This window comes from Dasypus novemcinctus, chromosome 15 (genome assembly GCF_030445035.2).
Source record: "Dasypus novemcinctus isolate mDasNov1 chromosome 15, mDasNov1.1.hap2, whole genome shotgun sequence".
NCBI classification, from domain to species: Eukaryota; Metazoa; Chordata; class Mammalia; order Cingulata; family Dasypodidae; genus Dasypus; species Dasypus novemcinctus.
Genome location: NC_080687.1, coordinates 88,475,634 through 88,501,471, shown reverse-complemented (window position 1 = coordinate 88,501,471; position 25,838 = coordinate 88,475,634). Strand labels below are relative to the sequence as shown.

At 49.8% G+C, this 25,838-nt stretch overlaps 1 long non-coding RNA gene and 1 other non-coding gene across 2 annotated transcripts; one reads left to right on the top strand and one right to left on the bottom strand.

Moving 5' to 3' along the window:
• Positions 1-4,647: 4,647 nt before the first annotated feature.
• LOC139436498 (uncharacterized) lies at positions 4,648-5,361 on the bottom strand. Its single transcript, XR_011645759.1, has 2 exons — positions 5,161-5,361; positions 4,648-4,854 (listed from the first exon to the last, which is right to left on the bottom strand). It is a non-coding gene; the product is annotated as an uncharacterized lncRNA (long non-coding RNA).
• Positions 5,362-24,417: 19,056 nt separating this feature from the next.
• Positions 24,418-24,489, top strand: TRNAG-CCC (transfer RNA glycine (anticodon CCC)). Its single transcript has one exon. It is a non-coding gene; the product is annotated as a tRNA-Gly (tRNA).
• Positions 24,490-25,838: the final 1,349 nt, after the last annotated feature.

The following is a 25,838-nucleotide window of genomic DNA, read 5'->3' as shown; positions in this document are numbered from 1 at the left end:
GGGAACCCTCTCTGATAAGATAACGATTGAGCAGAGACCTGGAGGAAGATCAAGAAGCATCCACATATCAAGGAGGAGCGCATAGAGCCAGAGGGGACAGGCCCTGGCATGGGAGTCCTAACTCAAGCTTAAGGAACTGCAAGGAAGCCAGTGTGGCTGGATTGGAGGGAGCAGGAGGGAGATGCAGGAGGGAGAGGCGTAAACGATGAGAGGCCGGGCTACCCAGAGGACGGGGCCTTATACAGCATGGTAAAAACTTTGGATTTTACTCAGTGTAGGTTTGGAAGCCAGTGGGGATTCTAACCAGAATGGCATGCTATGAATGGCATTTCTAAGGGATCACCCCTCTGACTGCCGTGCTGAGCACTGACTGTTGGGGACGAGGATGGAATCAGAAAGACCAGTCAGGAGGTCGCTGCACTAATTCAGGCAAGAGAAGATGGTGGCTATTGAAGATGGAGCCACCCAGATTTGATGATGGACCGGATGTGGTGTTTGAAAGACAGGAATCAAAGATGACATCAAGGCTTTTGGCCTGAGAACTGAAGGAATAAAGCTGCCATTCCCTGAGATGGGAAAGACAAGCAGATAATTAGAAGGGCTGAGGCTTGAACCCCAACTTCCCTCACAGCACAATTGAGGCCTTCCATTCCTTCTGCAGCAGTTTCCTGAGCCATTTGTGGACATTTGCATGTTTTAGCCTTTAATTCTCCTTGGCTGTGGACTGCAGGCACTTTGGACATCTCAAATTAAGATCATCTTTCCTCAGCTCACATCGTCTGAATATACTGGAAACTAACATCTCGTCCAGGTCCCAAGGGCTGGCAAGAGACCACACTCTGGGCACACCCATGAGCAGAGCCTAAGCTGAGGCACAGACAGGCTGGAGGACAAAAGAGCATCAGAGCAGTAGTCCCGGGCCTTGTTTGCACATTAGAATCCCATGGGGAGGTCCTACTCCAGGCCGGTGAATTGGAATTTCAAGGGGTAAGAACCAGACAGACAAACTGCTTTAAAGTTTCCCAGGCAATCCGAGTGTTCAGCCAAGGCCAAGAGCCTCTGCTCCTTCAGTGCATCCTGCTGTTTACTGATTCCAGCTGTGCTCAGCTGGAGGTTAGGCACCTTGGGGAGACACCCTTGTCCTCACCAAGTAAGGTGAACTAGACAGGGGCTGCCAAGCATTATTCTGCTGCTCAGAACTTCAATCAAAACAAAACACTTTGCAAGAAAGCACTGGAAGGCCACTGATCTCATTCCATGCCTCCCCACTTCCAGCCCTGCTTTGAAGGGCAAGAACATTGCAAAGATTTTTAAAAATACAATTTGGGTGAGCTCTGCCCAAGAATGTCTCCCAGCAGGACCCACCAGTGTGTGGAATGTGGCGGGAGGTGATAAGCTCAGAGTTCTAAGCTGGGCTGGGCTGTTTGTTTCCCAACCCTAGGCACAGGGACATAATGGAGGGGGGAACTAGCCAGGAGCCAGAGGAGAGCCAAAGAATTGAGGGTCCCCAAAGGCTGTACTGAGTTGTGTGACAGTTTAAAGCTGGAGCAGAAAACTCTGTCCTTAAAGCTAATCCATTCCTGTGCATGTGAACCTATTGTATAGGGGACCTTTTGATTAGATTCAGTTAAGGGCCCTTCCTTTTGATTAGATCACTTCAGTAGGGCATGACCCTACTGGAGTCTTTTATAATCAGAGTAATAAAAAGCCACAGACCCAGAGAGAGAGAAGCCTCCAAAAGTTGAAATCGGTGCACCTGGGAGAGAGAAAAGCTACAGACAGAGCAGCCCAAAGCAGAACTGGCAACCAAACCTGCAGGAGAAGGGAGAGACGAGCAGACACTACCATGTGCCTGATCACCCACAACTGAGCTCGGGGAGAGATGAGCCTGGAGGAGCAGGCAGGGACTGGCAGAGCCGCCCTGTGCCTTACCACGTGGCAAGAGTCCAGGATCACCAACAGTCGAACTTCATAGGGAGTGCCTCGCTGGATGCCTTGATTTGGACATTTTCCCCAGCCTCAAAACAGTAAGCTTTCACCTTATAAATTTCCATTATAAAAGCCAACCCATTTCTTGTATATTGCATTGGCAGCATTTAGGACACTAAAACAAGTTGGAAGCAGGTCAAACTGCAACTCCAGACACAGTAGCCCTGCTCTCCTCGCCAATGCCCAGCCACTAGCCATTTCGCATCTGACAGACAGTACAGCCATGCATTGCACAGAAGCTCACCTCCAAGCGTGCAGGTGGCTGGAATCCCTCCTCAGGTATCCCTCTCTCCAGACACTTTTGTAGACGGCATCCAAATAACTTGGTGAACTGAGAGACATTTGTGTCTTGAAAATCGCTAACCTCTCTCTGGCAGCCAACCAGGTAAAGGTACAAAACCTAAGTGAGAAACTCCCCGGAGGAGAAGAGCAATGGCTGCCCCTTCGCCCACCTCCTCTCCCACCTCGGGAGGTCGCCTTGCAGCCAGGAAAATGCAGATTTGAACCTCGGCTTCCTCACTTTCTAGCCGGCTTCCTCACTTTCTAGCTGGGTGCTCTCAAAGAGGTCGCATAACCTCCCCAAGCTTCCTTTTCCTCACAGGTTTGTCCAGAGTAGTAAAGGGATGACAGAAGGAGAGTGCAGCCACATGAAGATGCTCCCTGAAGTTTCAACATGGTGCTCCCTGAAGCGAATTCTCCCCCTCGGCTTGCCCTTTGCATCCACCCTTTGTCAGATAACAGGTAGAGCCGAGTAGGCGCTCGTTCCCTTCCCAAGAGATCCCCTTGCTGTAGGTTTAGAAGGAGAGGGGAAGGGCCAGCCAAAGCCCGGCCACACGCGAGACCCCAGCCTGTGGACACAGGTCTGGCTTCAGAGGCCCAGGGGCAGTGCCATGAGATGGGAGCAGGGGCGGGACTGAGAGGCCCAGGACTCTGGCCCCTGAGGCAGACCTTCGGCTGGTCCCGAGAGAGACGGCTGGCTGCCACTTCAGAGGTGATGCCGGAGGTCTGCGGAAGCCTCTAAAGGTGCCAACCATCTCTTTCCCTGTCCGAGTGGGGGGAAAGGTGGGGAAGGGGCAAAGGAGGGAGGTCCTGGGACCCTCCAGGTCTACCGCGCGGCATCATTTAATCCAACTCCAAAGAGACTCCAGATAGGGTTCTGGTATGGACTAAAGATGGCCACGATTCTGATCCCCCATCCTCTCGAGTCTGAGCTGGCCCTGGGACTGCTTAGCCAACGGAAGGTGGTGCCCAGGATGCTGTGCCCGGGCCCAGAAGAAGGTTTCTTCCTCTGCACTTTCAGGAGCCCTGAGCCGCCAGGTAAGGAGCCTGGAGCCCCAGTGACTCCAGCGCACTATCACCTGACTGCAAGGTCATGAGAGACCCCGAGTGAGACCAGTAAAAGAACTGCCCGGCTGAGCCTAAGCAACCCACAGGGCCATGAGAGAGAAGAAAACGGCCACTGATTTAAGCCCCTTAGCGTCGGTGGGTTTGTTACACAGCAAGAGGTAACTGAAAAGCCCCCCTGCTGTTGCTCAGGTACCTTCCTGCTGCCTCACCTGAGAGACAGACCTCAAGGATCAAAGGTCAAAGGTTTCCCTCCCCTTTGCTTCCCACAAGGTGTTAGTCCAAAGACCGGGGGGCGGGACAGGCGGCGGAAGCCGGGAGCCCCGGGAACCTGTTCCTCGGTTGTGGATGGCAGGCGCCCACCCCAGCGCCCGGAGCCCGCTCCCGCCTCTCCGCGCACCTGCTCCCGCTGCTCGCCCCGCGCTCGGCCTGGACCCCGCGTCATTGCTGTCCTCACGGCCTCCCCGACTCCGTGCACGGCCTCAGGCCCCCGGCCCTGACAGGGGCCCCGGCCTCCCAGGGAGAGTCCACGCCATTCGAGACGAACTCGAATCTACTCGCTCCCACAGAGAAAACCGGAAGGCCCTTCACTGGGCTCGGCGCTACCCACGCATGCGCAGAAACCTACGGAAAAGCGGAGGGCACCCAGGCAGGATCCCGCGGCCGACCCCAGGGTCGACTTGTTTTCCACCCTCCTCCCCCCCACTCGCCCCGTTCACGCACCTTCCACGTTATTCCGAAACAAATCCCAGTCACCACCACGTGGTTCCATCTGTAAAGCGCTCAGCAGGATTTCTAGAAGCAAGGCCTCCCTGTTTCAGCCACCGCAACGTAACCCACAGCTTTTGAGCCTCTAACCCGGCCGGGCGCCCCGGAGCGCTCCTGCGGGCCAGGCCCCCCGGGCGGCGGGGCTGCGCGCTGGGCCGGCGGAGCGCGGTGGTGGCCGCGACCCGAGAGCGGGAGAACCGCAGACGGACAGCGGGACGGCGGGTTCCCAGTGCCGCAGGGCCGGGCAGCGGCCGCGGCTATCGGCAGGGCCCCACGTCCCTTCACGTTCCGCGTCACACCCTCATCTGTGCCGGAGCCCCAGGTGGCCTGAGCGCTGCGGCTCCTGCTGAGGGTAAATCGAGTCCCCTGAGAGTAGTGCGGATACCAGGAAATGCCCCGCCCCGGCAAGGGCACAGCTGCCACCGCCGCGGCCTCGTGGCCTCGCGGCCTGCGCGCTGCGTTGTCTCGCCTTGGCGCCCGGCTCCGAGGCATGACCAGCCTCCTCGACTGAAACGTGGTCCAAAAAAAGGAAACGCACACGGAGGATTAAATACTGATTCCGTTATACAGCAATTTGAAATTTATTTAGCATGCAAATTCTTAAAAAAAAAACAGGCTGCCACTTTGTCCCTTCCACGGCGACGAGTCCACGCCTGTCCCACGCCGTGGGCCTCTCTGCTCCCGGCTGTAGGGCGAACCCCTCCCAGGAACGGTGGGGGAGAACCGTGTCAGAAACTGAGTCACAGCAGGAATCTGCTAAAACAGAGGCTGGAAATGCTGACCTCGCCTGCTTTCTGAGCAGGGTAGTGCAAAGGCAGACTTTTGGAGGGCTGAGGGCTGGCGCAGGGCCACACGCCGCTCCCGGGACGCGCTGTGCCCTGGGCCATGGCGCTCTGGGCAGGGGTCGGCAAGCGCTGACCCTCCCACACAGGGCCCCATTCAGGCCCTGGGCAGCTCGGGGCCACGCGGGGTGCCCAGGGGGCTGGAGCTGCCCCTCTCCCACAGGGGTGCCAAGGGCGGGCGCCGGGAGGGGCCGCCCAGCCCCTGGGCCCAGCTCACCCCATCGCGGCACCGGGCGGGGACTTGAACAGAGGACCTTGTCAGCCAACAACAGAAAGGACTTTGTTTCCTGGGCTGGGCTGCAGTTTTTTTTCTCCTCTGCCTTCATAGAGGGACAAGACCGCTGTGGAGTGTTTCTGTTATTGTTCTTTCCAGCTTGGCAGGAACGTAAATGTGAGAGTTCACCCTGATGGGAAAGAGAAGGTGCTTCCTCCCTGGGCCGGCTGCAGCGGTGGCGGCTTGCTGGCACCCAAGCTGGCAGCGCCCCTCGGAGGGCCCGAGGGCTGGGAAGATGGGTGCACCCGGCCCTCCGCCCTCTGAGGAGGCCTCCAGGCCTCGCCCCATGACTGGCAGAACCTGCGTTCAGAGCTCAGAAGTGAGGAGCCCCCTGCCCGGTTCGGAGTCAGCTGGCTAGATGGCACCTGGGACCCCTGGGCTGGGCCGTCCTCGGGGCCTGCCACTTCCCCTCCCAGAGGAGGAGGCACTCTTCCTGGAATTTCACAAGTTTAGTCCTCATAACACGTTCATTTCCTCATTCATCCAACAGTAGGTTTGGCCAAGCCGGGCTGTGGGGTCAGAGCGGTGGGCAGGCCAGCTATGGGATAAGACACTGGGGGAGGGACACAAAGTGGACAAGGCCTCAGTGGTCGCCACAAGTGATGATAACCACTAGCTAGGAAGACCTTGGGGTGTGCGAGGCCCATGTTAGCTTATTTAACCCAACGCCCAATTCCAGGACAGGTGGTACGAATATCCCAATCTTACAGAGAGGGTTAAGTAGCTTGACCAAAGTCGCCGAGTGATTAAGTGGCAGACTGAGGTGACAGCCTCAGCCATGGCCAAAGGTGTGCCTGGAGGTGGCCATCAGGGAACCAGCAGCCACGGCTGTGGTTCAGGAGCTGCTGGCAGGTCCCTCCTGCAGTCCCAGGAGCCACCCCAGGGAGTGGGGCTTTTTCGGCAGAGTCCCAGGGTGTTCTGCGGGGACACAGGCTGGTCCTCCCAGGAGCCTCCGCAGGGTCTTCAGGAAGGGCGAAAACGGCTGCTCGGTTCTGCCCTCCCAGCCCCATCCTGCTGGGGAAGGGTCCCACGCCTGGTTGCCTGGAAGGACAGTCCCAAACTGGTGCCTCAGGGAGAGAGGTGGGCAGGATGGCTGAATGGGAAGAGCTGGAACCCCAGGTCCTGGCCTAAGAGGAAAGAGCTTGGGCTGCAGATCAGAGGCCTGATCCTGGCTCCTTCTCCTCAACCACATAAAGTGGATTAAACCACTTGCTGTCACTGATCAAGTGGGGAAGAGGGAGTTGAAGCTCAGGGTGACACCAAGGCTTCCAGCCACCGCTCACAGTGAGCCGAGGCAGGGAGGGCGTGCCCGAGGCAGTGCTGGGTGGCACACAGGGCTGGACTCTCCCTGGGGAGGGGTCTTCTCAGGGGAGCCTGTGACATGGTAACAGAGCGGGTAAGAAGGGGTGCGAGAGCCATGAGCCCCTGAACCCACCAGAAGGTAAAGCCCGTCGTCTGGGAGTAGAAGAGAGTGACCCAATATCTCAAAAGAGTAGCAACCCAAGGGCAGGAGCAAAAGCCAGAGTCCAAAGCACCATCCAGGGCCAACAGTTGTGAAAAATAAAGAAGTCTCAAGGGCCAAAACAGGGGAGCTGGGAATTGCTGCTTCAGGTCCTTGCCCACAAACCGGAGAGCATTGGGAGGCATCCATGAAACCCACGGCTTGGAGAAGCCCCCTCCTCCGTAAAAAGATGAGACTCAGAAAGGGGCCTGGGCACAGCACTTCCTGGAGGCATCGGTAAGAACCTTTTCCTGGTCTTCATAATCTCCTTTGCCTCACAGACAAAACCAAACCACAGGGAAGCAGCTGTGGCTGAATCGGTCAGGCTCCCGTCTACCATATGGGAGGCCCTGGGTTTGCGTCCCAGGGCCTCCTTGTGAAGGCAGGCTCGCCCGCACGCCACGCCACGGAGAGCTGATGGCCAAAAGGCACCACGGAGAGCCGACTCAGCAAGGTAACCCAACAGAAAGGGAGACAAGCAAAAATGCAGAAGAATACACAGCAAATGGACACAGAGAGCAGACAGCAAGCAAGCTATGGGGGGGGGGGGGATAAAATAAATAAAAATAAATTTAAAAAAATAATAAATACAGACACACAAGAACGCATAGCAAATAGACACAGAAAAGAAGACAGCAAGCAAAAAAATAGTCACACAGGGGAGGGGGCAGGGGAGATGGAGAAAAAAAAAAAAGACTCAAACCATCAACCACTCGGCTCTCTCCTTCGTGAAGCCCCACATGAGTCATCCCCACAACTCCAGGCTCCCAGCACAGTGGATGACACTGCTGGGCAGGAGCAATTGCTCAGTGATGAGAAAATCCAGTGGAAAAATATCGATAAAGTCTTGACCTTTGTCGAGAAAGTCATGAGCCAAGGCAGCCCGTGGCAAGGTACTTCGTACCCTGGGCTGTGAGTGCGAGTCCAGACCACCCCTGCCCCGGCAGGGCCAGACGAGATGGTGGAGGGAGGCCCCCAACCCTCCGCAGCCCCCTCCTTGGCCTGCACATCTCCTGTGCCCCTCACCCCAAACAGCTGCCTTGGCCACCCCTTGGATCCTGGGGTACACACCAATGACAAGGCGTCCCCCTGGGGGCACTGACCCAGGAAAATCAATCCTCAGAGCTCATAGTGCAAAGTAAGTCTTTTTCTCACTGGTGTTCCCCAGTCTCCTCCGAGGCATCCCCTTACGTAATTTTCCAGAAATAGTCTGCATAGGGCAGCATATAGTTATACTTTTTACACAAATGGAAACGTTCTAAGCACACTGTTCTGTATATTGCCTGAGGTGGTTTGCAGCTATATGTATCCCAGAAAAACATGCTCTTAAATCTAATGCATTCCGGCGGGTGTGACATGGAACCTTTTAATAAGGTGACTTCAGTTAAAGTGTGACCCACCTCACTCAGGATGGGTCTTAATCCTAGTATTGGAGGGTTTACAAGAGAATGAAATTCAGAGGGGAAGAATGCCACAGGAAGCTACGTGAATGGAACCCGGAAGGGAAGGGAGAGACCAGGAGACGCGGCCGTGTCCTTTGCCATGTGACAGAGGAGCCCAGGACCAAGAGCCGGCCGCAGCCAGCACCAGAACACCAGGGTTTGGGGAGAAAGCATCGCCTTGATGATGCCTTGATTTGGACTTTCTTTTAGCCTCAAACTGTAAGCTAATAAACTACCATTGTTTAACACAGCCCAGTTCATGAAATTTGCTTGAGCAGCCCAGGAAACTAAAACCTTACTTTCTGCATTTAACGGAATAGTCTAGAGATCTGTCCAGATGTGTAATGTATAAAGCTGCCTCATTCTTTTCATCAGCCATGTAGCCTGACACTATACGGAAACTACGTAATTCCCTTGTCCAGTTCCTTACTCTCTGACTTTTGGGTGGTTTCCAAGATTTTACTTTTTAAAAGCTTGTTGCAGGGAGGACACCTGTACGTAACATTCCACAGCTGTGAGTGTATTGTACAGTAAATCCCTAAAGGTAGAGCTGCTGCATCAAAGGGTACCCAAGTATATTTTTAATTTAATTCTGATAGATATTTATATTTCTACCATAAAGGTAGAAGCGTGTTTTCCCCCACATCCTTGTCAACACGATGTGCTACCAAACTTTTTGGTTGAATACCAATCAGACAGATGAAAAAAGGTGTCTTGTAGTTTGTATTTGCGTTCATCTTATGAATGGATCAAGGATATTCTCATATGTTTGAGAACTAGATGTATTTCCTTTTCTATTAATTATCTCTTCTTGGTCCTTTGCTCTTTTATCCTTGGTGATTGTTCTTTTTCTTACTGATTTGAGGGAGCACTTTGGTCTATTAAATAATTTCATTTATGTTGCAGATATTTTCCCCCAGTTTGTTATTTGTCTTTTCAGTTTGTTTATAGTGGGATTTTTGTTTAATTCTTTGTTATGCAGAATTATTTTATTTTGATGTTGTTGAATTTAGTAATATTTCCTCTGGCTTCTGAGATTTGTGAAGTATTTAGAAAGGCTTTCCTTACTTAGAGATGATTTTAAAATTCTCTGACATTTTATGCTTTTACAGTTTTATTTTATATGGCTACATCTTTGATCCACCCGGAATTTATTTTTACAAGAAGGGAGGTACAGTTTCAACCTTTTTTTCAGGATGTCCATGCAGCAGATCCAGCGTCATTATTATTAATAATATCTCTTCCTCCATTAACATGCAATGCTGTCTCTCTCTCTCACACACACACATAGCATTTATATATTTTCTTTTTTCCAATTTTATTTATTTTTAATATACTTTTTTAAAAAAAGATACTTAGTTTACATAAAATGTTACATAAAAATAGAGGGGATTCCCATATGCCCCACTCCCTAGCCCTCCCACATTTTCCCACATTAACAACATCCTTCATGAGTGTAGTACATTTGTTACAACTGATAAACACATTTTGGAGCACTGCCACACAGCATGGATTATAGTTTACATTGTGTTTACACTCTCTTCCGCACAATTTTGTAAGTTATGACAAGATAGATCATGGCCTGTATTTGTCATTGCAATGTCATTCAGAACAGTTCCCAAGTCCCGAAAATGCCCTCAAATTACACCTGTTTTTCCCTCCCCCACCCCTCAGAACCTCCAGGGGCCACTGCCTCCACCTCAATGTGTTTGTCCCGATTTCCGGACCCTCCATTCTCTTCCATCGGTCTGTTTCTTCATCATGACAGGTACAACACTGTTTCAATTCCTGTAGCTTTCGAGATTGTTTTCACATCTGGTAGGGTGGTCCCTGCCCTCCTTATCCTACATACGCCTCTCTCATTTTCAGAAAAGTCCCAGCTATTCTTGCTTTTCTATTTTTCCATAAGAACTTTAGTTCCAAAAAATTCCTGTTGGTGTTTTTTATTAGGAGTGTGTTAACATTTATATGTTCATTTCTGGAGAACTGACGTCTTTATGATATTTGCTCTTCTTAGCCAGGAATAGGTTATGCAGTCACATCTTTTCCAAGTCTTTTCCTTTCTCTGAACAGCATTTTAAAGGTTTCTTCATTGAGAAACTGTTTATTTTATTCTTGAGTGTTTTTTCTCTTTGTTTTGGTCAGTGGGAACTTTTCTTCCATTATAACTGGTTGTTTTTGCATATAGGAAAGCAAGCGATCTTTGTATATTAATTTGTATTCATCAACTTTATGGACTTCTCTTATTACTAGAAGTTGCTTTTCATTTTACTTTCTTGAGCTTTCCAGATATATAATAATTACAGATATATAAATTTATCTCTCCTTTTACAATTTGCTTCTTTTGTCCACATGGATTGCCTGATACTTCCAGAACAATGATAAACAATAGAAGCAATAGAGTCATCCTTGTCCCATTCCTGACTTTAATGGAAAACTTTCTCATTTGCTTCCATAAACATAATACCAATTTATGGGTTGAAATGTATGCATGTCTGCATGCATGTGTGTTTGTATAATTTCTTTCAGTTATCATGTCTAAGCATTACTTATCTATCTATTCCTATTTTATAAAGGATTTTGGTCAAATATGGAAGCTAAATTTTACCAAATGCCTTATCAGCAACTATGCAAAGTCAATTATGTGATAACTTTTATTAATCATTTCCTAATATTGAAATATCCTTCCATTCTTGACATGAAGTCCTCTTGGTCACAGTGATTTATGTTTCCAATGTCTTGTTGGATCCCATGAAGTAATATTTAAATTTTGCCCCAATATTCATAAGCAAAACTTTAGTTTTACATGTTTTTGCACATTTTTTTCAGAGGTACCATGGATTGAACCTGGGGACCTCATACATGGGAGGCAGACACTCAACCATTGAGCTACATCCACTCCCCAAAGATTATGGTTTGTTGTTCTTTAGGAGGTACTGGGGATTAAAACTGGGACATCATATGTGGGAGGCAGGCACTCAGTCAATGAGCTACATCTGTTGCCTGTTTTTGCTCTTTTATATTTTGATGTCAGTGTTATGTTGATTTGGTAGATTTCCTTCTTTTTCTAGGGATATTGCAGAAATGTCTTCCTTGAAAGTTTTGATGGAATTCTTCTGTGAGGCTGTCTTAATCTGGTGTCCTGTGAGGACTAGGGGAGGGGCAATTGGTGAGGAGGAAAGACATGTCTTAGTTGCCAGTGCTGCTGTGACAAACACCACAAACTGGTTGGCTTAAACGACAAGAATTTGTCTCACAGTTTTAGAGGCTGAAAGTCCCAAGTCAAGTTATCCCCAGGCCATGCTTTCTCTGGGAGTCTGTAACATTCGGGAGATAGCTTGCCACCGTCATGGGTGTCCCTTGACTTGTAAATGCATCTCTGCCTCTGTCACATGCTGATACTTGTCTCCTTTTCTGGCTTCCATTTCTGTGTCCAATTTCCTTTGCTTATAAGGACTTCTGCCATATTGGATTAAGGTCTGCCCTCCTTCAGTTTGGGCATACCTAGATAACATCTTCGGAGGTCCTACTTACAAAGGGGCCCACACCCATAGGACAGGAAGTTAGGACTTAAATGCATCTTTTGTGAGTGACAGGAGCAATCCCCAACAGAAGATATAGGTGTTTCTCTCCCCTGTCAAAAGAGGTTGGCAACTGTAGGGCTTCTCACAATTCAGTCGCTCCCCTCCATCTGCCTCACCCACACACTACTTCCTGCAAAGATGATTTCCCTGTGTTTTGTCTTTCAGTCTCAGACAAAACAAGTCAGGGGAACTTCCATCACCCTAGTACCCTGTTCTCATTGTTTCAAAGAAGGCTTTGTTGTTTTTGGCCTCATTGAGCCACTTAGTTTGTAGATGTGTTCCTGCTGGAATGAATCTGATATCTATAGCCACAGACAAGCCCTCTTAGCATCTTCACCCTACCCTGTTGGATCTGTACTGCCCTGGGCAGCCCTTCTGCAGATACTGTGGTTCTGGGCCTCAGATATTTTCTACTTTAATCAAGGTGGGGATTTCATTTTTGTTTCCTCTTTTCCTTGATGTTTGGGGTCTGATGTTGAGAAGAAAAGGGGCAGAACCTCTTTCCTCTGCTATCTGAGAAGTAGAAACTAGCCTCCCTTTGACTTTGAATACTCTTCCATAGAAAGTTTAGAATTATTGTACAAACACGATGAAAAAAATTCTGCTAGAATCAAAGTTTATTTTGTTGGTGTTATTTACCTGAGTCTTTCCATCCATGAACATGTTATCTACAATTTCTTCACTTCCTCCTCTCTAGTCTACCCATTGGATCTCCTGTGTATGTAGAAAGTTTTGGATCTGTCAACCAAGCCCCTAACTACTTTTTAAAAATATTTTATTTCTTTTTCCTTTTGCATCTCTTTCTGGGAAAGCCCCTCTGCTCAAACTTCTAGTTCAGTGGTTCTCAAACTGGGCCGCATATTGGAATCACCTGGAGAGCTTTAAAGGCTGCTGATGGCTAGGCCGCTCACCCTCCCTCCCCCAGAAGTATGGAGAGCAGCTTGGGCTTTGGGAGTTTTACGTCTCCCCAGGTGTTTCTAATGTACAGCAAAATTGGTAAGCTCTAGTTTACTAATTCAATCTTCAGCTCTGTCCATTCTGTGGTTTAACTCATATATCAACATTTTTTTTCTGCAAAATTGAATTCTAGGAACCTCTAATTTGTTTCTCTTTTCTAGCAACCATTTTCTTTCCATGGGTGGGCTCCCTTCCTGTATCTCTCTGCAAGTATTTAGTTCAAAGTATTCTGTTCCAGCTTTTGACTTCTATTTTCTCATATTTTCTTCAAGGTGGTTTGTTATAATCTGGTTCTAGATTGTAACTCTATTTCCTTAGGATTTAGTTCTTATTGAGGGAAGGGGTATGACTCATTTTCTTACTATTGGTCTTCCTCAAAAATGTGGTAATTCCTGGCTTTGTTGACATACTATCCGAGGGTCTAGATAGAACAGATGTAGTTTGTCAGCCCAAATTGGCAGCAATGCAGAGCCCAGTTACAGCAGTTTGCCTCCAGCAATTTCCAGGACAGGGGTGGAGTATAAGCCAGGTGGGTGTGCAGGTAGCTCAGCTTCTCCCTGTGGAGGATCTTCCTTCTCCAGACAGTTGTTGGCTGAGGCAGTGCTCCCTGACGTGGGAGTCTCTCATATCCAAATGTTCACACAGACTCCCATGGGAATGGTCACTCCACTTTGTAATAGAAATCTAGAGTTACCTTGGGCTCTTCTCAAACAGACCATAGCCCTTCTGGAAACTGGCTAGAGTGACTAGGGAAGACCTCTCTGGAGCGGTAATATGAGAGTTGATTCCTGGAGAATAAGGAGTCAGCATGTAAAGGGAGCAGAGAGGTGAGGAGAGGGTGGAAAAGAGGGGGTGTCTTAGTTTGCCACAGGGCAGCCAATGCAAAGTACCTGATATGTGTTGGCTTTATAAAGGGGATTTATTTGGGGTAAAGGCTTACAGTTCTGAGGCCATGAAATGCCCAAATCAATGCACCATTAGAGGGAAGCGGACTTGGCCCAGTGGTTAGGGCATCCATCTACCACATGGGAGTCCGAGGTTCAAACCCCGGGCCTCCCTGACCCATGTGGAGCTGGCCCATGTGCAGTGCTGATGCGTGCAAGGAGTGCCCTGCCATGCAGGGGTGTCCCCTGCATAGGGGAGCCCCACGTGCAAGGAGTGTGCCCCGTAAGGAGAGCCGCCCAGCGTGAAAGAAAGTGGAGCCTGCCCAGGAATGCCGCCGCACGTCATGGAGAGCTGACACAACAAGATGACACAAGAAAAAGAAACACAGATTCCCGTACCACTGACAACAACAGAAGCAGACAAAGAAGAAGCGGACAAAGACGCAGCAAATAGACACAGAGAACAGACAACCGGGATGGGGGGGAAGGGGAGAGAAATAAATAAATCTTTAAAAAAAAGAAAGAACATAGTCTTTTGGGACTAAAGAAAGAACTTTAAACTGTCACAGGAGGGAAGGGCTAGAACATTCCAGGAAGAAGAAGGAGCACGGACAAGTGCCCAGTGCTGGCAAGAGCTTGGCATTTAAAGGAGCTAATCTCCGCCAGGCTCAGGGAATTTGTCCATGACAGGTAGTGTGGCTAGAGCAAAATAAGCAGGGCGAGAGTGCATCAGTCCCCAACAACAAACAGAATAAGAAGTTGAAATGCAAACCCGAACTTTGATCAAACTAGGAAACATCTGAGACCCAGAGCCACACTTACCCAGGGAAGGAAAGAGTAAATGATGTAGAGAGGCAGGTGGGGCCAGATGGTGCAGAGTCTTGGAGGCCTTGCCAAAGATTTTGGTTTATTGGAAGTCGTTGGGTGGTCTTAATCAGGAGGAAGATATGATCTGATTATAGTCTTTTTTAAAACATCACACTACTGTGTGGAGAAGGAATTGGAAGCCAGCAGTGGAGCAGGGGCACCAGGGAGAAGGATGTAGCAGTTGTCAAGGTGAAAAAAGATGGTGGCCATGACGTGGGCCATGGTGGCAGAAGTGGAGAGAGGAGGAAGGGCTCAAGATTTTGGCGGTAGACTAGAGATTTTGCTTGTAAATTAGGTGTAGGGATGAGGGAGAGGGAGGAATTGAGGAGAACAACTATGTTTCTGGCATGAACAACTGGGTGACTGGATGATGGTAACATTTCCTAGGATGAAAAAGACTGAGATGAGGTAAGGGACTAATCTGGGCTGGGAAATTAATAGTTCAGTTTTGGACAAGTTAGGGTTTAGTTGTCTGTAAGACAGCTAAGTGAAGATGTCAAAATGTTATTTGAGCACCTCAATAATTAAGTATAGTACTGAACTATAAACCATTGAGAAAAGTAGAAGTTCATGACTCCATACTGATAATTAAAGAGGTAAGTATGTCAGTCAGTCAACAGATGGATGGGGAGAATGAGGATCTTTCTTACTGGAGATTGTTGAGAGTTGACAGGTGAATGTGGAGGGAGAATTGGTTTTGGAAAAGCATCATTTTCCAGCCATCCTAGAAAAGTTTGGCACAGACCAGAATTATCAATGGATTCTAAACATAGGGGGGAATTTTGATGAGGAATGGGATATTTACATAGTCTTAAAATGTCTTCCCAGAGACTGCTTATTATTTGCAAGAAGGAGGGGAGGAAAAAATAATTATACAGCAGAAAAATCAGACAGCACTTTGACAAAATGATAAGAGTTAACATCAACAGTGAGGGACATTGTGTGCCTCCATATGTGATCATCTGGGAAGGACACAACCTAAGCTAGGTAATATTCCAACAAAGTATTAAAAACCTGAACCTCTCATGAGAAAATATCAGACAAACCCATATGAAGAATGCTATATTTTAAAAAAAGGAGGGAAGACATATTCTTCAGAAATATCAATGTCATAAAAGACAGAGAAAGGCTGTGGAAATGTTACGGTTTAAAAGAAGGCCAAAGACACATAACAATTAAAAGTAATATCTGACCCTAGATTCTCTACTGAAGGTGAAAAAATGTCTCAAGGGACATTTTTGGTTTAACTAACAAAACTGAAATATGAACAGCAATTAGATACAAGTATTGCAGCAACATTACATTTACTGAGATTGATAACTGCAGTGGTTATAATAGAAACTATACTTCACCCTAAAAACAATGAGTTCTTTAGGTGCTAAGCCTCACAATGAATCTAAGTTACCCCAAATGTTCATTGCAGCATTATTCACAATAAACAAAAAGTTAAAAAAAAGGTTGAAGCAACCAAGTGTCCATCAACACATGATTGGATAATTAAAATGTGGTACATACACACAATGGAATATTATTCAGCCATGAAAATAATGAAGTCCTGATACATGTGACAACATGGATGAAACTTGAAGACATCCTGTTCAGTGAAATAAGCAGACACAAAAGGACAAATCTGGTACGATCTCACTGATTTGTAATAGAATAAGCAAATTCATAGAGTCAGAAAATGGAATATAGGATACCAAGGGCCCAGGGGTGGGGGGTCGGAAATGTGAAGTTAACGTTTAATTGGCACAGTTTCTGTTTGGGGTGATGGAAATGTTTTGGGGAAGTGGGTGCGGCTTAAGTGATTGAGCTCCTGTTTACCACTTGGGAGGTCATAGGTTCAGTTCCTGGTGCCGCTGGAGAACATAAGCAAGACAGTGAGCTGGCACAGCAAACTGACACAACCAGATGACACAACAAGGAGACGCAAAGAGGAAACACAATGAGAGAGACAATGAAGCAGGGAATGGAGGTGGCTCAAGTGATTGAGCACCTCTTTCCCACATGGGAGATCCCAGGTTCAGTACCTGGTGCCTCCTAAAGAGAAGATAAGCAAATATATACAGCATACAGCAAATGGACACAGACAGAAGAGAGCAAGCACAAACAACAGGGGGTGGGGGGGGTGTCAATAAATAAAATAAATCTTTAAAAAAATAAAATGGTAAGTTTTGGTAGCGGATGGCAGTGGTGGTAACACAACATTGTGAATATAATTAGTTAGTGCCATTCAATTATATATTTGAATGTGGTTAAAAGGAGAAACTTTATGTTATTTATATATTAAAGAATAAGTAATTTTTTAAAACTACAGGACTGTACAATGCAAACAGTGAACCCTAATGTAATGAGGTTTTCATCAGTTATAACAAAGGTACCACAGCAATGCAAAGTGCCAACAATAGGGAAAACGTGTGTGAGGGGATATATGGAAAGTCTGTGTTCTTTGCATTGTTTTGCTGTAAACCTACAACTTTTCTAATTTTTTTTTTTCAATTCAAAAAACAGGGAAAACTGTGTGACCGGGGAGTGGTTTATGGGAACCTATGTGAGGTTTCTGTAAACCTGCAACTTTTCAATTAGAAAAAAATAAAAACAATCCCCCTTCCAAAAAAAAACACCACCTATGCCTCACACACTTGACTAATTTTATGGTGTTTATTTATTATTTATTGTCTGTTTTCCTTAATTTAGTCACGTTTCCCTTGAATATTTCAGGGTTTTTTCCCCCCAGCTATTCTGACTTATGCTAAGGAAGAAACAAAAAGGCAAGAGTGCATTGTGGGAAGTTCATGGTTTGGAGCCTCACACACTGGGTTTGAGTCCCAGCCCCTGTGTGGCCCCAAGAAATCCCTGAATATGTTCAACCTGCAAAGTGGAGTTAGGGTTATTGTAAACAGTAGCACCAATATATGGAAAGACCTTGGTGCTCAGGAGGTATTCAACAAATGGAGGCATTTCCCACGAAACATCGTCCCGATCAACGGCCGCCTTGCAGGGTGCCTCTTGGTTTTCAATATCCAAGCTTCAAAGAACACAGATATTCATCATAATAATGATATTTTGACCTGAATTTTACATAAGGGAAATGTATATTTACATCCCTGAGATACAATCCACTACATTTTCAACAAGCCAACATGTCAATAAGTTCTCAAGAAACAAAGCAATTATAATAAGCAGAACATCAGAACCGTGACTTTGTGACACGTGGTGTCAGTAAAAGGCATCGCAGTGTCACTCCATACAAGGCCACCGTTCACACCATGCTGACTATTGGGGTTCATGTTTTAAGCATTCTACATCCTGACATTGCCGTGCTTTCCTCACATATAGGTGTTTTACTGTTTAATTAGATCTAGCAAATTGATCGGAGGATATGTATATTCTAATTTTTTCCACTTAAAATAGTGGGAGCCCTTTGCTGGTTAGCAGGAACAGAGGACTGAGCCTAAGTGGGGAACACGGGGGAGAGCCAGCACCGCCTCCCCCACCCCAGAGGGCAGGGGCTCGCACCCAGCACCCAAAGGCGGCCGTTTCCACCAGGGAGCAGAGCCAGCGCCCCTGTAGTCAGTTTCTCTCCTTCTGAAGTTCTCATCACCTCACGCCTTGCAGGGTCATCCCTTTGGTCACCCAGCTCCTGGACACCCTTCTAAGCTGTGCCTTCCCCCCTTTTGAGGCAAAGCCCACCTCTCTAGAGAAGCCAAAGCACCATCCCTGGCTTCTCTGTCCCTTGGCAAGTGGGCAGGGAAAATGGCCCGGGCTCCTTCACTGCAGGAAGCCGCAGGGAGAGCTGGGGTTCCATCCGGGCACTGGCCAGGGTGGCAGATGCACCCAGTTCCTAGATGAAACAGCCCAGAGTCTGACGCCCACACTGGGGGACCGGCGGGGGACCCTACAGCCACCAATTTGCCTTCACCGGATGGTTTTGGGGCAGGAGCTGGGGTGCTCTACCTGGCTGTGCAGCTTCCAAACCAGGTGTCCCGGTGCTCCTGGCGGCGCTGCGAGCTGAGCTACAACTTGTTCGTAAATGCTCTCTCTGCTTAATCAGCTAGAGATTGCTTGTGCTTGCAACTGTGAACTCTGATTGGAGGAGCTTGTAATTTCTTGACTAACGAGGAGATTTGGTTAGGTCATCTCACACCAGAGCTGCCTCATCCGGGTGTATTGAGCATCCTGTGACCTTGGCCAGTGGCCACAGAGCACAGAAAGGCCTGGGGGTCCACCCCCTGTTGGTATCCCACCCTTAGCCCTCCCGACTCCCCTTTTCAGTGTTCAAGAAATTGGCCACCTTTCCAGCTGCTGTGACCAAAATGCCCAGTCGGGGATGGGTGTGCACCTGCCCAACTTTCTCCAGGACCTGCAATCAACCAGCTCTCACTGGGAGTCTCCTCCTTCCCCGGGGACTCCGTGGAGCCTGAGGTTTTCTAGCCACTTTGCTGCAGAATGTGGGAAAGGAAGTTATCTTTCAAAAGGAGTACAAGGGTGAGAAGCTTCCTGGAGTATCAAGGCGGTTTGTCCCTTTCATTAACACTCGTTTGCTGTCTCTGTCCGAAGTCAGGCCACATCTGTCTTCACCCTGGGCTGACACAGATCTCCTCAGGCCCGGCAGATATGGGGGATCCTCAAGGGTCTCCTTAGCCACCCTGGAAACCCCAGAAGCCCAAAGTGACTGAACGGACAAGCTCAACCGTGACGCTGGCAAATGCCAAAGCCATAGGTTCGCGCCATCTCCCCGGTGCGCGGGCCTCCATACTGTGCGGGTCTTTTCCTGCCGCCTCTCCAGGAGCCTCTCCACACTAAGTACATGGGCGGTCAGCGGAGGGGCTCACGCGAGCTCTGGGGACGAGCGGTGTGCCCCCGGCAGCAGGGACCCGGGCCCAAGCCGCTCCCAGGAGCACAGCGCTCCCAGGCCAAGCTTCCCTTTCCCGCGAGCTCCTTTGTCTTAGCCTCAATCCCGCCGGGGGACCACGGCTTCCTTGTCTGTGATTTTCTAATCGAGGTAGGACAAGTGAGACCTGGAGAAGGCTAGAGGGCTCTCCGCATGGCTCGCAGCTCTCAGGAAGCCAGCCCCACTGACTCGGCCGGTTTCAGGACGGCCTGCATCCGCGGTAGACGTTGCCAGCCACCGTGGGAACAGGGGCGCCACTTGCGCCCTCCGGGTCTCCTCTTTCAGCTATTAAATGCAGCACTCTTTGAAAGTGCATATTTCTCTTGGCAGAGGGAGAAGTTATGACTCCTTGAACCTCGACCAGCTAAAGGATGTCAGAGCTTCACCCTACGAAGTGACTGTTCTCCAAAGAAGCTTCCCGTGGCTCTGCCCCTCATCTCCCGGCTCACGGTTCTGTATCTCCGGCTGAGGCCTGTCGGCCCCAAAGCTGTGACATCTTCCCACCCATGGGATCTCGAACGGAGGCCACGCAGAGGGTAGAGGTGGGAGGAGTTAGGGCAACACCCCCCAGGCCAGGCTGTAGGAGAGTCCTCCACGACCAGCCTGGCCACCCCCTCAGCCATCCTTTCCTGGGGTTGGGAGTGAGCATGAGTGGCTCTGAAATGCTCCGGCCTCTTTGTCTTTGACTCCAAAAGAAGCCTCTTCTTTGTCCCTCTCCCAACCCAAGCCCTGGCATTTGAGAGATAAAAAGCTCAGGGACGAGTCGCACCCCTCATTTTACGGTCAAGGCAAAGACTCTTGGGCGTGACTCAAAGGCAAAAGGCAGAAGGTCAAGCAAAGACACGTTCTGGGCTGGAGAATTCACCAGGGATTCCTCTATGGGACTCTTGGGCCCAGCTGAATCCCCGCATGTGACATCAAGGAGAAGAAGGGCTGGAAACCTCCCAAAAGCTGACCCTGCAATTTTCCTGAATTCTCCCCAATGCAAATCTAGCCCAGACTCCAGGTGGATGGAACCAGACCTTTGGTCCTTAGGTTCTGCGGGTCAGCTCCCCAAGCAGCCTGATCTCCTCAGAGTTGCTCTGGCATCGACAACCATTCTCAAAAGCGGTGAGTTTCTGAGGGAAATCTGAACCTCATTTAAACCATCTGGTCGCTGTCTGGCAACAACATCTTTTTCAGCTCCCCTGCTATTGAGAAAACACCATGTCCCTGTTTCTTTCCACTTTGGAAGTAGCTGAAGCTCATTCTGCATCTGACCCCCTGGGCTCTCCACTCCCACAAGGAGCAGACACGAGGCCAAACAAGAGCCTCCAGAGTGGGCTGGTGGGAAATGCCAGGCGAGTTCTGTCAGGCTGGAGTCCGTACAAGTTGTGCCTTGGAGGTGATGCCTCAGGAACCACCAGGCTCCGTGGAGCCAGGAAGGGGGTGCACAGATCCCCTTTGATGAGGGAGATGTGTGGGAGCCTAAGTAAGGCCTCCCAAAATGTCCACCTCCTAACTCCAGGAGCCTGTGAACACGTGACCTTACATGGCAAAAGGGACTTGGCAGGTGTGATTAAACAAAGGATGTCGAGATGGGAGAGTATCCTGGGCTATCTGGGTGGTTCCAGTGTCTTCACAGGGTCCTTATAAGGGGCAGGTGGGGGGGGGGGGTCAGAGTCAGAAGTAAGAAATGTGGTGACAGAAGCAAAGTTCAAAGTGAGGCAAGGAAGGGACCACCAGCCACGGAATGCAGGCAGCCTCTTGAAGCTGAGAAGGGCAAGGACACGGATTCCCCTGAAGTTGCCAGAAGCAACGTGACCTGGCCAACAACTTGGGGTTAGACTTTCGGCCACAAGAATTCTAAGAGTAAATCTGTGTGTGTCGGGGGTGGGGGGGGCGGAGTTAGTCATTAAGTTTATGGTAATTTGTCCCAACAGTAATGAGAACCTAACAGCTAGGTCTGAAGGAACTCCAGGGGCAGGGAAGAGAACTGGAAGCGGTCCCACCCGGTGTAGCCCCCCAGGTCCCAGATCATCAGGCACCGAGTGACTCAGGAGGCATTTGACAGTGAGTAACAACAACAACCCAGTTCAACTGGCTTACACATACAACAAGATTTCCAAATTCAGGGTGCGCTGGCTTGACTGATTTGGTGGCTCTGTGACATGGCCGAGGGAACTGCTCCCATCTCTGTGTTGCTAGTCTCAGTCACAAGTTGGCCCCCGAAGCTCCAGGTGCCACATCACCGCCAGGATGCAAGGAGAGAAGCCGTGTCGTCTTTGGGTCTAAAAAGTGTGAGGAAAGGTTTCCCAGGAGCCCCGCTCCCCTCACATCTACCTCATGGGCCACGATGGCACCACGTGTCCATGCTTCCACCAACCCCTGACACGCAGTGCGGCCACCACGATGGGCCCCCTCCCTGCAGCATCGGGCTGTTGGGCGAAGGCAGACACCAGAGCGAAGCCAGGGAGGTGCCAGCAAGGGACAGGGGTGAGTGCCCGTTGGCAGGCGTGTGGGGTGGGCTTCACAGAGCCCCAGAGCTGTCTCCCTCTGGTCTTCCAGACAGCTCTGGTGTTGCATGGCCTGCTCTCTCTGAGCTCACCAGGCCTTTACCCTTCACGTGAGGAAGGAAAGGACAGGCTGGCTTGTTTCGGTCGCCCTGGAGTGGACCGCGGAGCCGTGGCCCTGGCCGCCAGCCACCCCTCCACTCTCACCGACCCGTCGCCTGCACCTATGATCTGAAACCCTGACAAAACCGTGGGGGCTGGTTTCAATGACCTCCCGGGTGAGCTCCCGGGCAGGTGCTGGTGGCCCCCTCCTCAGAGCGCAGCGGAGCCTGCAGACCCCGCGGGCTTCACGGTGCTCCACGCGGGCCCACCCTGCTCCCTGCAGGCAGCTGTCCGCTCCCTCAGCCCACGGCCCGCAGCCTCCTGGGCCTGCTCTCGGGGGCGCGGGCGCGAGGCCCTCTCTGCGTGGCCACACCGCGGCCTTCTCCTCCCTGAGAGAGGAGGTGCCTGTCCCCTGTACACGCGGCTCTTGTCCGGGCCCCTCTGTCCCCTCCCCTCACTCCCCCGTCCCTTCTGCCAAGTGGAAGAGGGAGACGCACCGGGAAAGAAAAACAGAAAAACTGGAGGTGAGAGAGAGAAAGGAAGAAGGAAAATGAACCAAACGCAAGATGGTGTCCCGGAGAGGGTCGTGGAACAGAAAGAAAGAGAGGGGGAAACTGAGGCAGGGCGCGTATGGTCTCTAGAGAGTTGAAGGGATTGCACTAATGCTAATGTCTCAGCTTTGACGAATGTACACAGTTAGGCAAGACAGTAACATCAGGGAAAGCTGGCGGAAGGGCATATGGGAACTCTCTCACCATCTTTACAACGTTCCTGTTCATCTAAAATTACTCCCCCAGAAAAAGTCGATTAAAAAAGCAAATAGCCCAGTCAGCCGGGTTCCCTGCCCCTCGTTCTCTGGCTGGCCCACTTGAGAATGCTCTGCTGCGCCCCAAGCCTAGGGCCACCCCTCACCAGAGGCAGAAGGAATTGAGAGTGATGCCAAACCAAAATGCCTCTGTGGTAACAGTTTCTGGGGATGCTTCTCAAAACCCCCAACCACATATTGAAACTCTCCAAGAAGGGGCTGTATCATGAGGTGTTTCCTCCAAAAAATCATTTAATAAGGTACCTCTCTCTCTCGAGTGACTGCGGAGCTAGTTCCACCCACCTCTGGGGAGCCAGCCTCTAGCCCGATTCCCTGGCCCTGACAGTCAGGTTGATCTTGCCGCTGGTTTTATTCCGTTAGACTGCAGAAAGCAATCTACCAGAAACAGGCTGGTTTTCAACAGTGGGATTTATTAGCTTACAGGCTTACGGTTGTGAGGCTGAGACCAATGTCCAAATCAAGGCATCATCAGGCAATCTTTCTCCCCACAGCCCGGCTGCCGGCCACCCTGGGCTCCTCTGTCATGAGGTTGAGATGACGGTGGCAGCTGCTGGTCTCGCCCTTCTCTTCCTGGTCTCGTCGCTTTCAGCATCTTGCTTCCATGGCGTTCTTCCTCCGTCTGCATTTCATTCTCTTATAAAGGGCTCCAGCAAGAGGATTAAGACCCGCCCCAGGCCACTCCTTAATGAAGTAACCTACTCAAAAGGCCCTACTTCAATGGATTTACACCCACGGGAATGGATTAGCTTTAAGAACATGATTTTCTGGGGCCCAGAGCTTCAAACCATCACACGGCTTTTCTACCCCCATCTTCAGGGCCAATTCTGACCATAACCGTATTCTCTAGCCCCAAGCCCCACCCTGCAGCTCACAAGACAGCTGGTCTGGCATCCTGCTGGATTACAACCTGGTGGAGCCCCATCCCTCCATTAAAACAACAACATCGCCAAACTCGTAAGCCAATGACGTGAGGGAGGAAAGAGTCTTCCGTTTTGCAGATAAGGAAACCGAGGCTCAGGGCGGCAAAGTCATTTGTCCACCATCACCCGCGGTCTGCCGGTGAGGCCTTGACCACAGTCCCCTCTCCTGCAGGGCCCGGCAGCCCCTCCTGCACTCCCTGGGCTCCCCTTCCTGGGTGTCAGCCTTCGGACACACATGGATCCACCACGCCATCCTGCAGCCCCCTGCCCTGCCGCCTGCCTGGGCTCCCCGCGACTCTGTGGTTTTGCTGATCACCGGCTGCTCCCTGCCTCTGTCCGCCCTGATCCCACACCCGGGGCCAGATTTGTCAGCCAGGCAGGGCCTGCCCCACCCAAGGGTCCAGGCTGCACCCAGCTGAACCAACCCTGGGGGGGGGGGGAGGGGAAAAGAGGGGAGAAGCAGCAGGAAGGGCAGGTTCCCAGCCAGGAGCCTGTGATGGGCCCAGAGGGGCCAAAGGACGTCAAGGACCGCGGGGGGCGTTAAGCCCAGCATTTTCCCTCGCATCCCAGGCCTGTCCCCGGTCCTGGGGGACTGCAGCACAGAGGCGCTCACTGCCCCCAACCACAGAACCTTCCCTGCCACCACTCTCCTCCAAGCAACCCAACCGATTACCAGAGAGACCCCGAGTCCCGTCAGATGCCCGTCTTGCACACGTTGAAGCTCCTGGGGAGCGGGTGTAGCTCAGTGGTGGAGCGCCTGCCTCCCGCGCACGAGGTCCTGGGTTCAATCCCCGGTACCTACAAAAAAAAAAAGCCTCCTCCCTACACCCCAAACCAAAGCTCTTAGGGTTTGGAGCCGCAGGGCTGGGGTGGCACTAAGAATGAAATAGGCCACTCCATTAACCAGTGATGCTGGCCCCAAAGACTCCTAAGGGCTTTTATGCTCCATGTGTTTACCTTGAAAAGGGAGTTTCCATGCAAAAGCACTGATCTTTCTATGATATTTACTTTGATTGCATTAAAATTGCAATATTTTATCTCCATTTGTGGACCATCCCAGAGCAATAAACCTCCTAGTACCACAAACACCTCAATAAAATCAGTAGCCTGGAGACAGTCGGGGGTAGGGGTGGGGGGCTATCATGCAAAGTTATGTCCATTTGCTCCTGAGGGACTTCTTTTCAAGTACAGGTACTACCACGCTAATGTTAAAATAAATGCACAATGAATAACCAAATTAAAAGTCTGACGTCACCGGACAGTTGAAAAAAAAGATTTTAAAGACACCCCTTTATTTAATTAAGGATTGTCACAGCTTTGGGATGGCTGCTCAGGTTTCTGTGGAATAAAAACTGTATGAACAATATGGTAACAATGAAATAATTTGGTTTTTATATTATGCTATATAGTAACAATTTTTTTAAAAATCCATGAAACTACGCTATACAAACAGCGAACCCTAAGTTAAACCATGGACTTTAATTAATACTACAATTATTAAAATGTGTTATCATCCATTGTAACAAATGTTCCACACCAATGCAAGGTGTTGGTGGTGGGGTGGTATATGGGACTCCTGTATTTTATGCATGATTGTTCTGTAAACCCAAACTTTTCTAATAAAGGGGGAAAAACGTATAGCAAAAAATAAAATAAAACCACACACCTCAAAACTCCGCAACAAAGAAAAGTACAGGACCAGCTAGAGTGAGAGTGACAGGTGAATTGTACCAAACATTGAGAGAAAACTAACAGCACTTATCAAACTCTTTCAAAAAATTGAAGAGGAGGGAATACATCCTAAACAATTTGTGTCAATCAGCACTGCCTTGATACCAAAGCCAGATAAACACATCACAAGAAAACTATAAACTAATGTCCCTTGTGATTATAGATACAAAAATCCTTAGAAAAATACTAGCAAACCAAATCAAGCAGCATATAAAAAGTATTTTATGGGAAGCAGATGTGACTCAAGCGATAAGGCCTCTGCCTATCACATGGAAGGGCCCGGGTTCAATTCCTGGGGCCTCCTGGTGAAAAAGAAGAAGAGAAATTGTGCCTGTGTGGCAAGCCAGTGCCCATATGGCGAGCCGAGTGCCCGTGTGTTGAGCCAGTGCCCACATGGCGAGCCAAGTGCCACGTGAGTGCC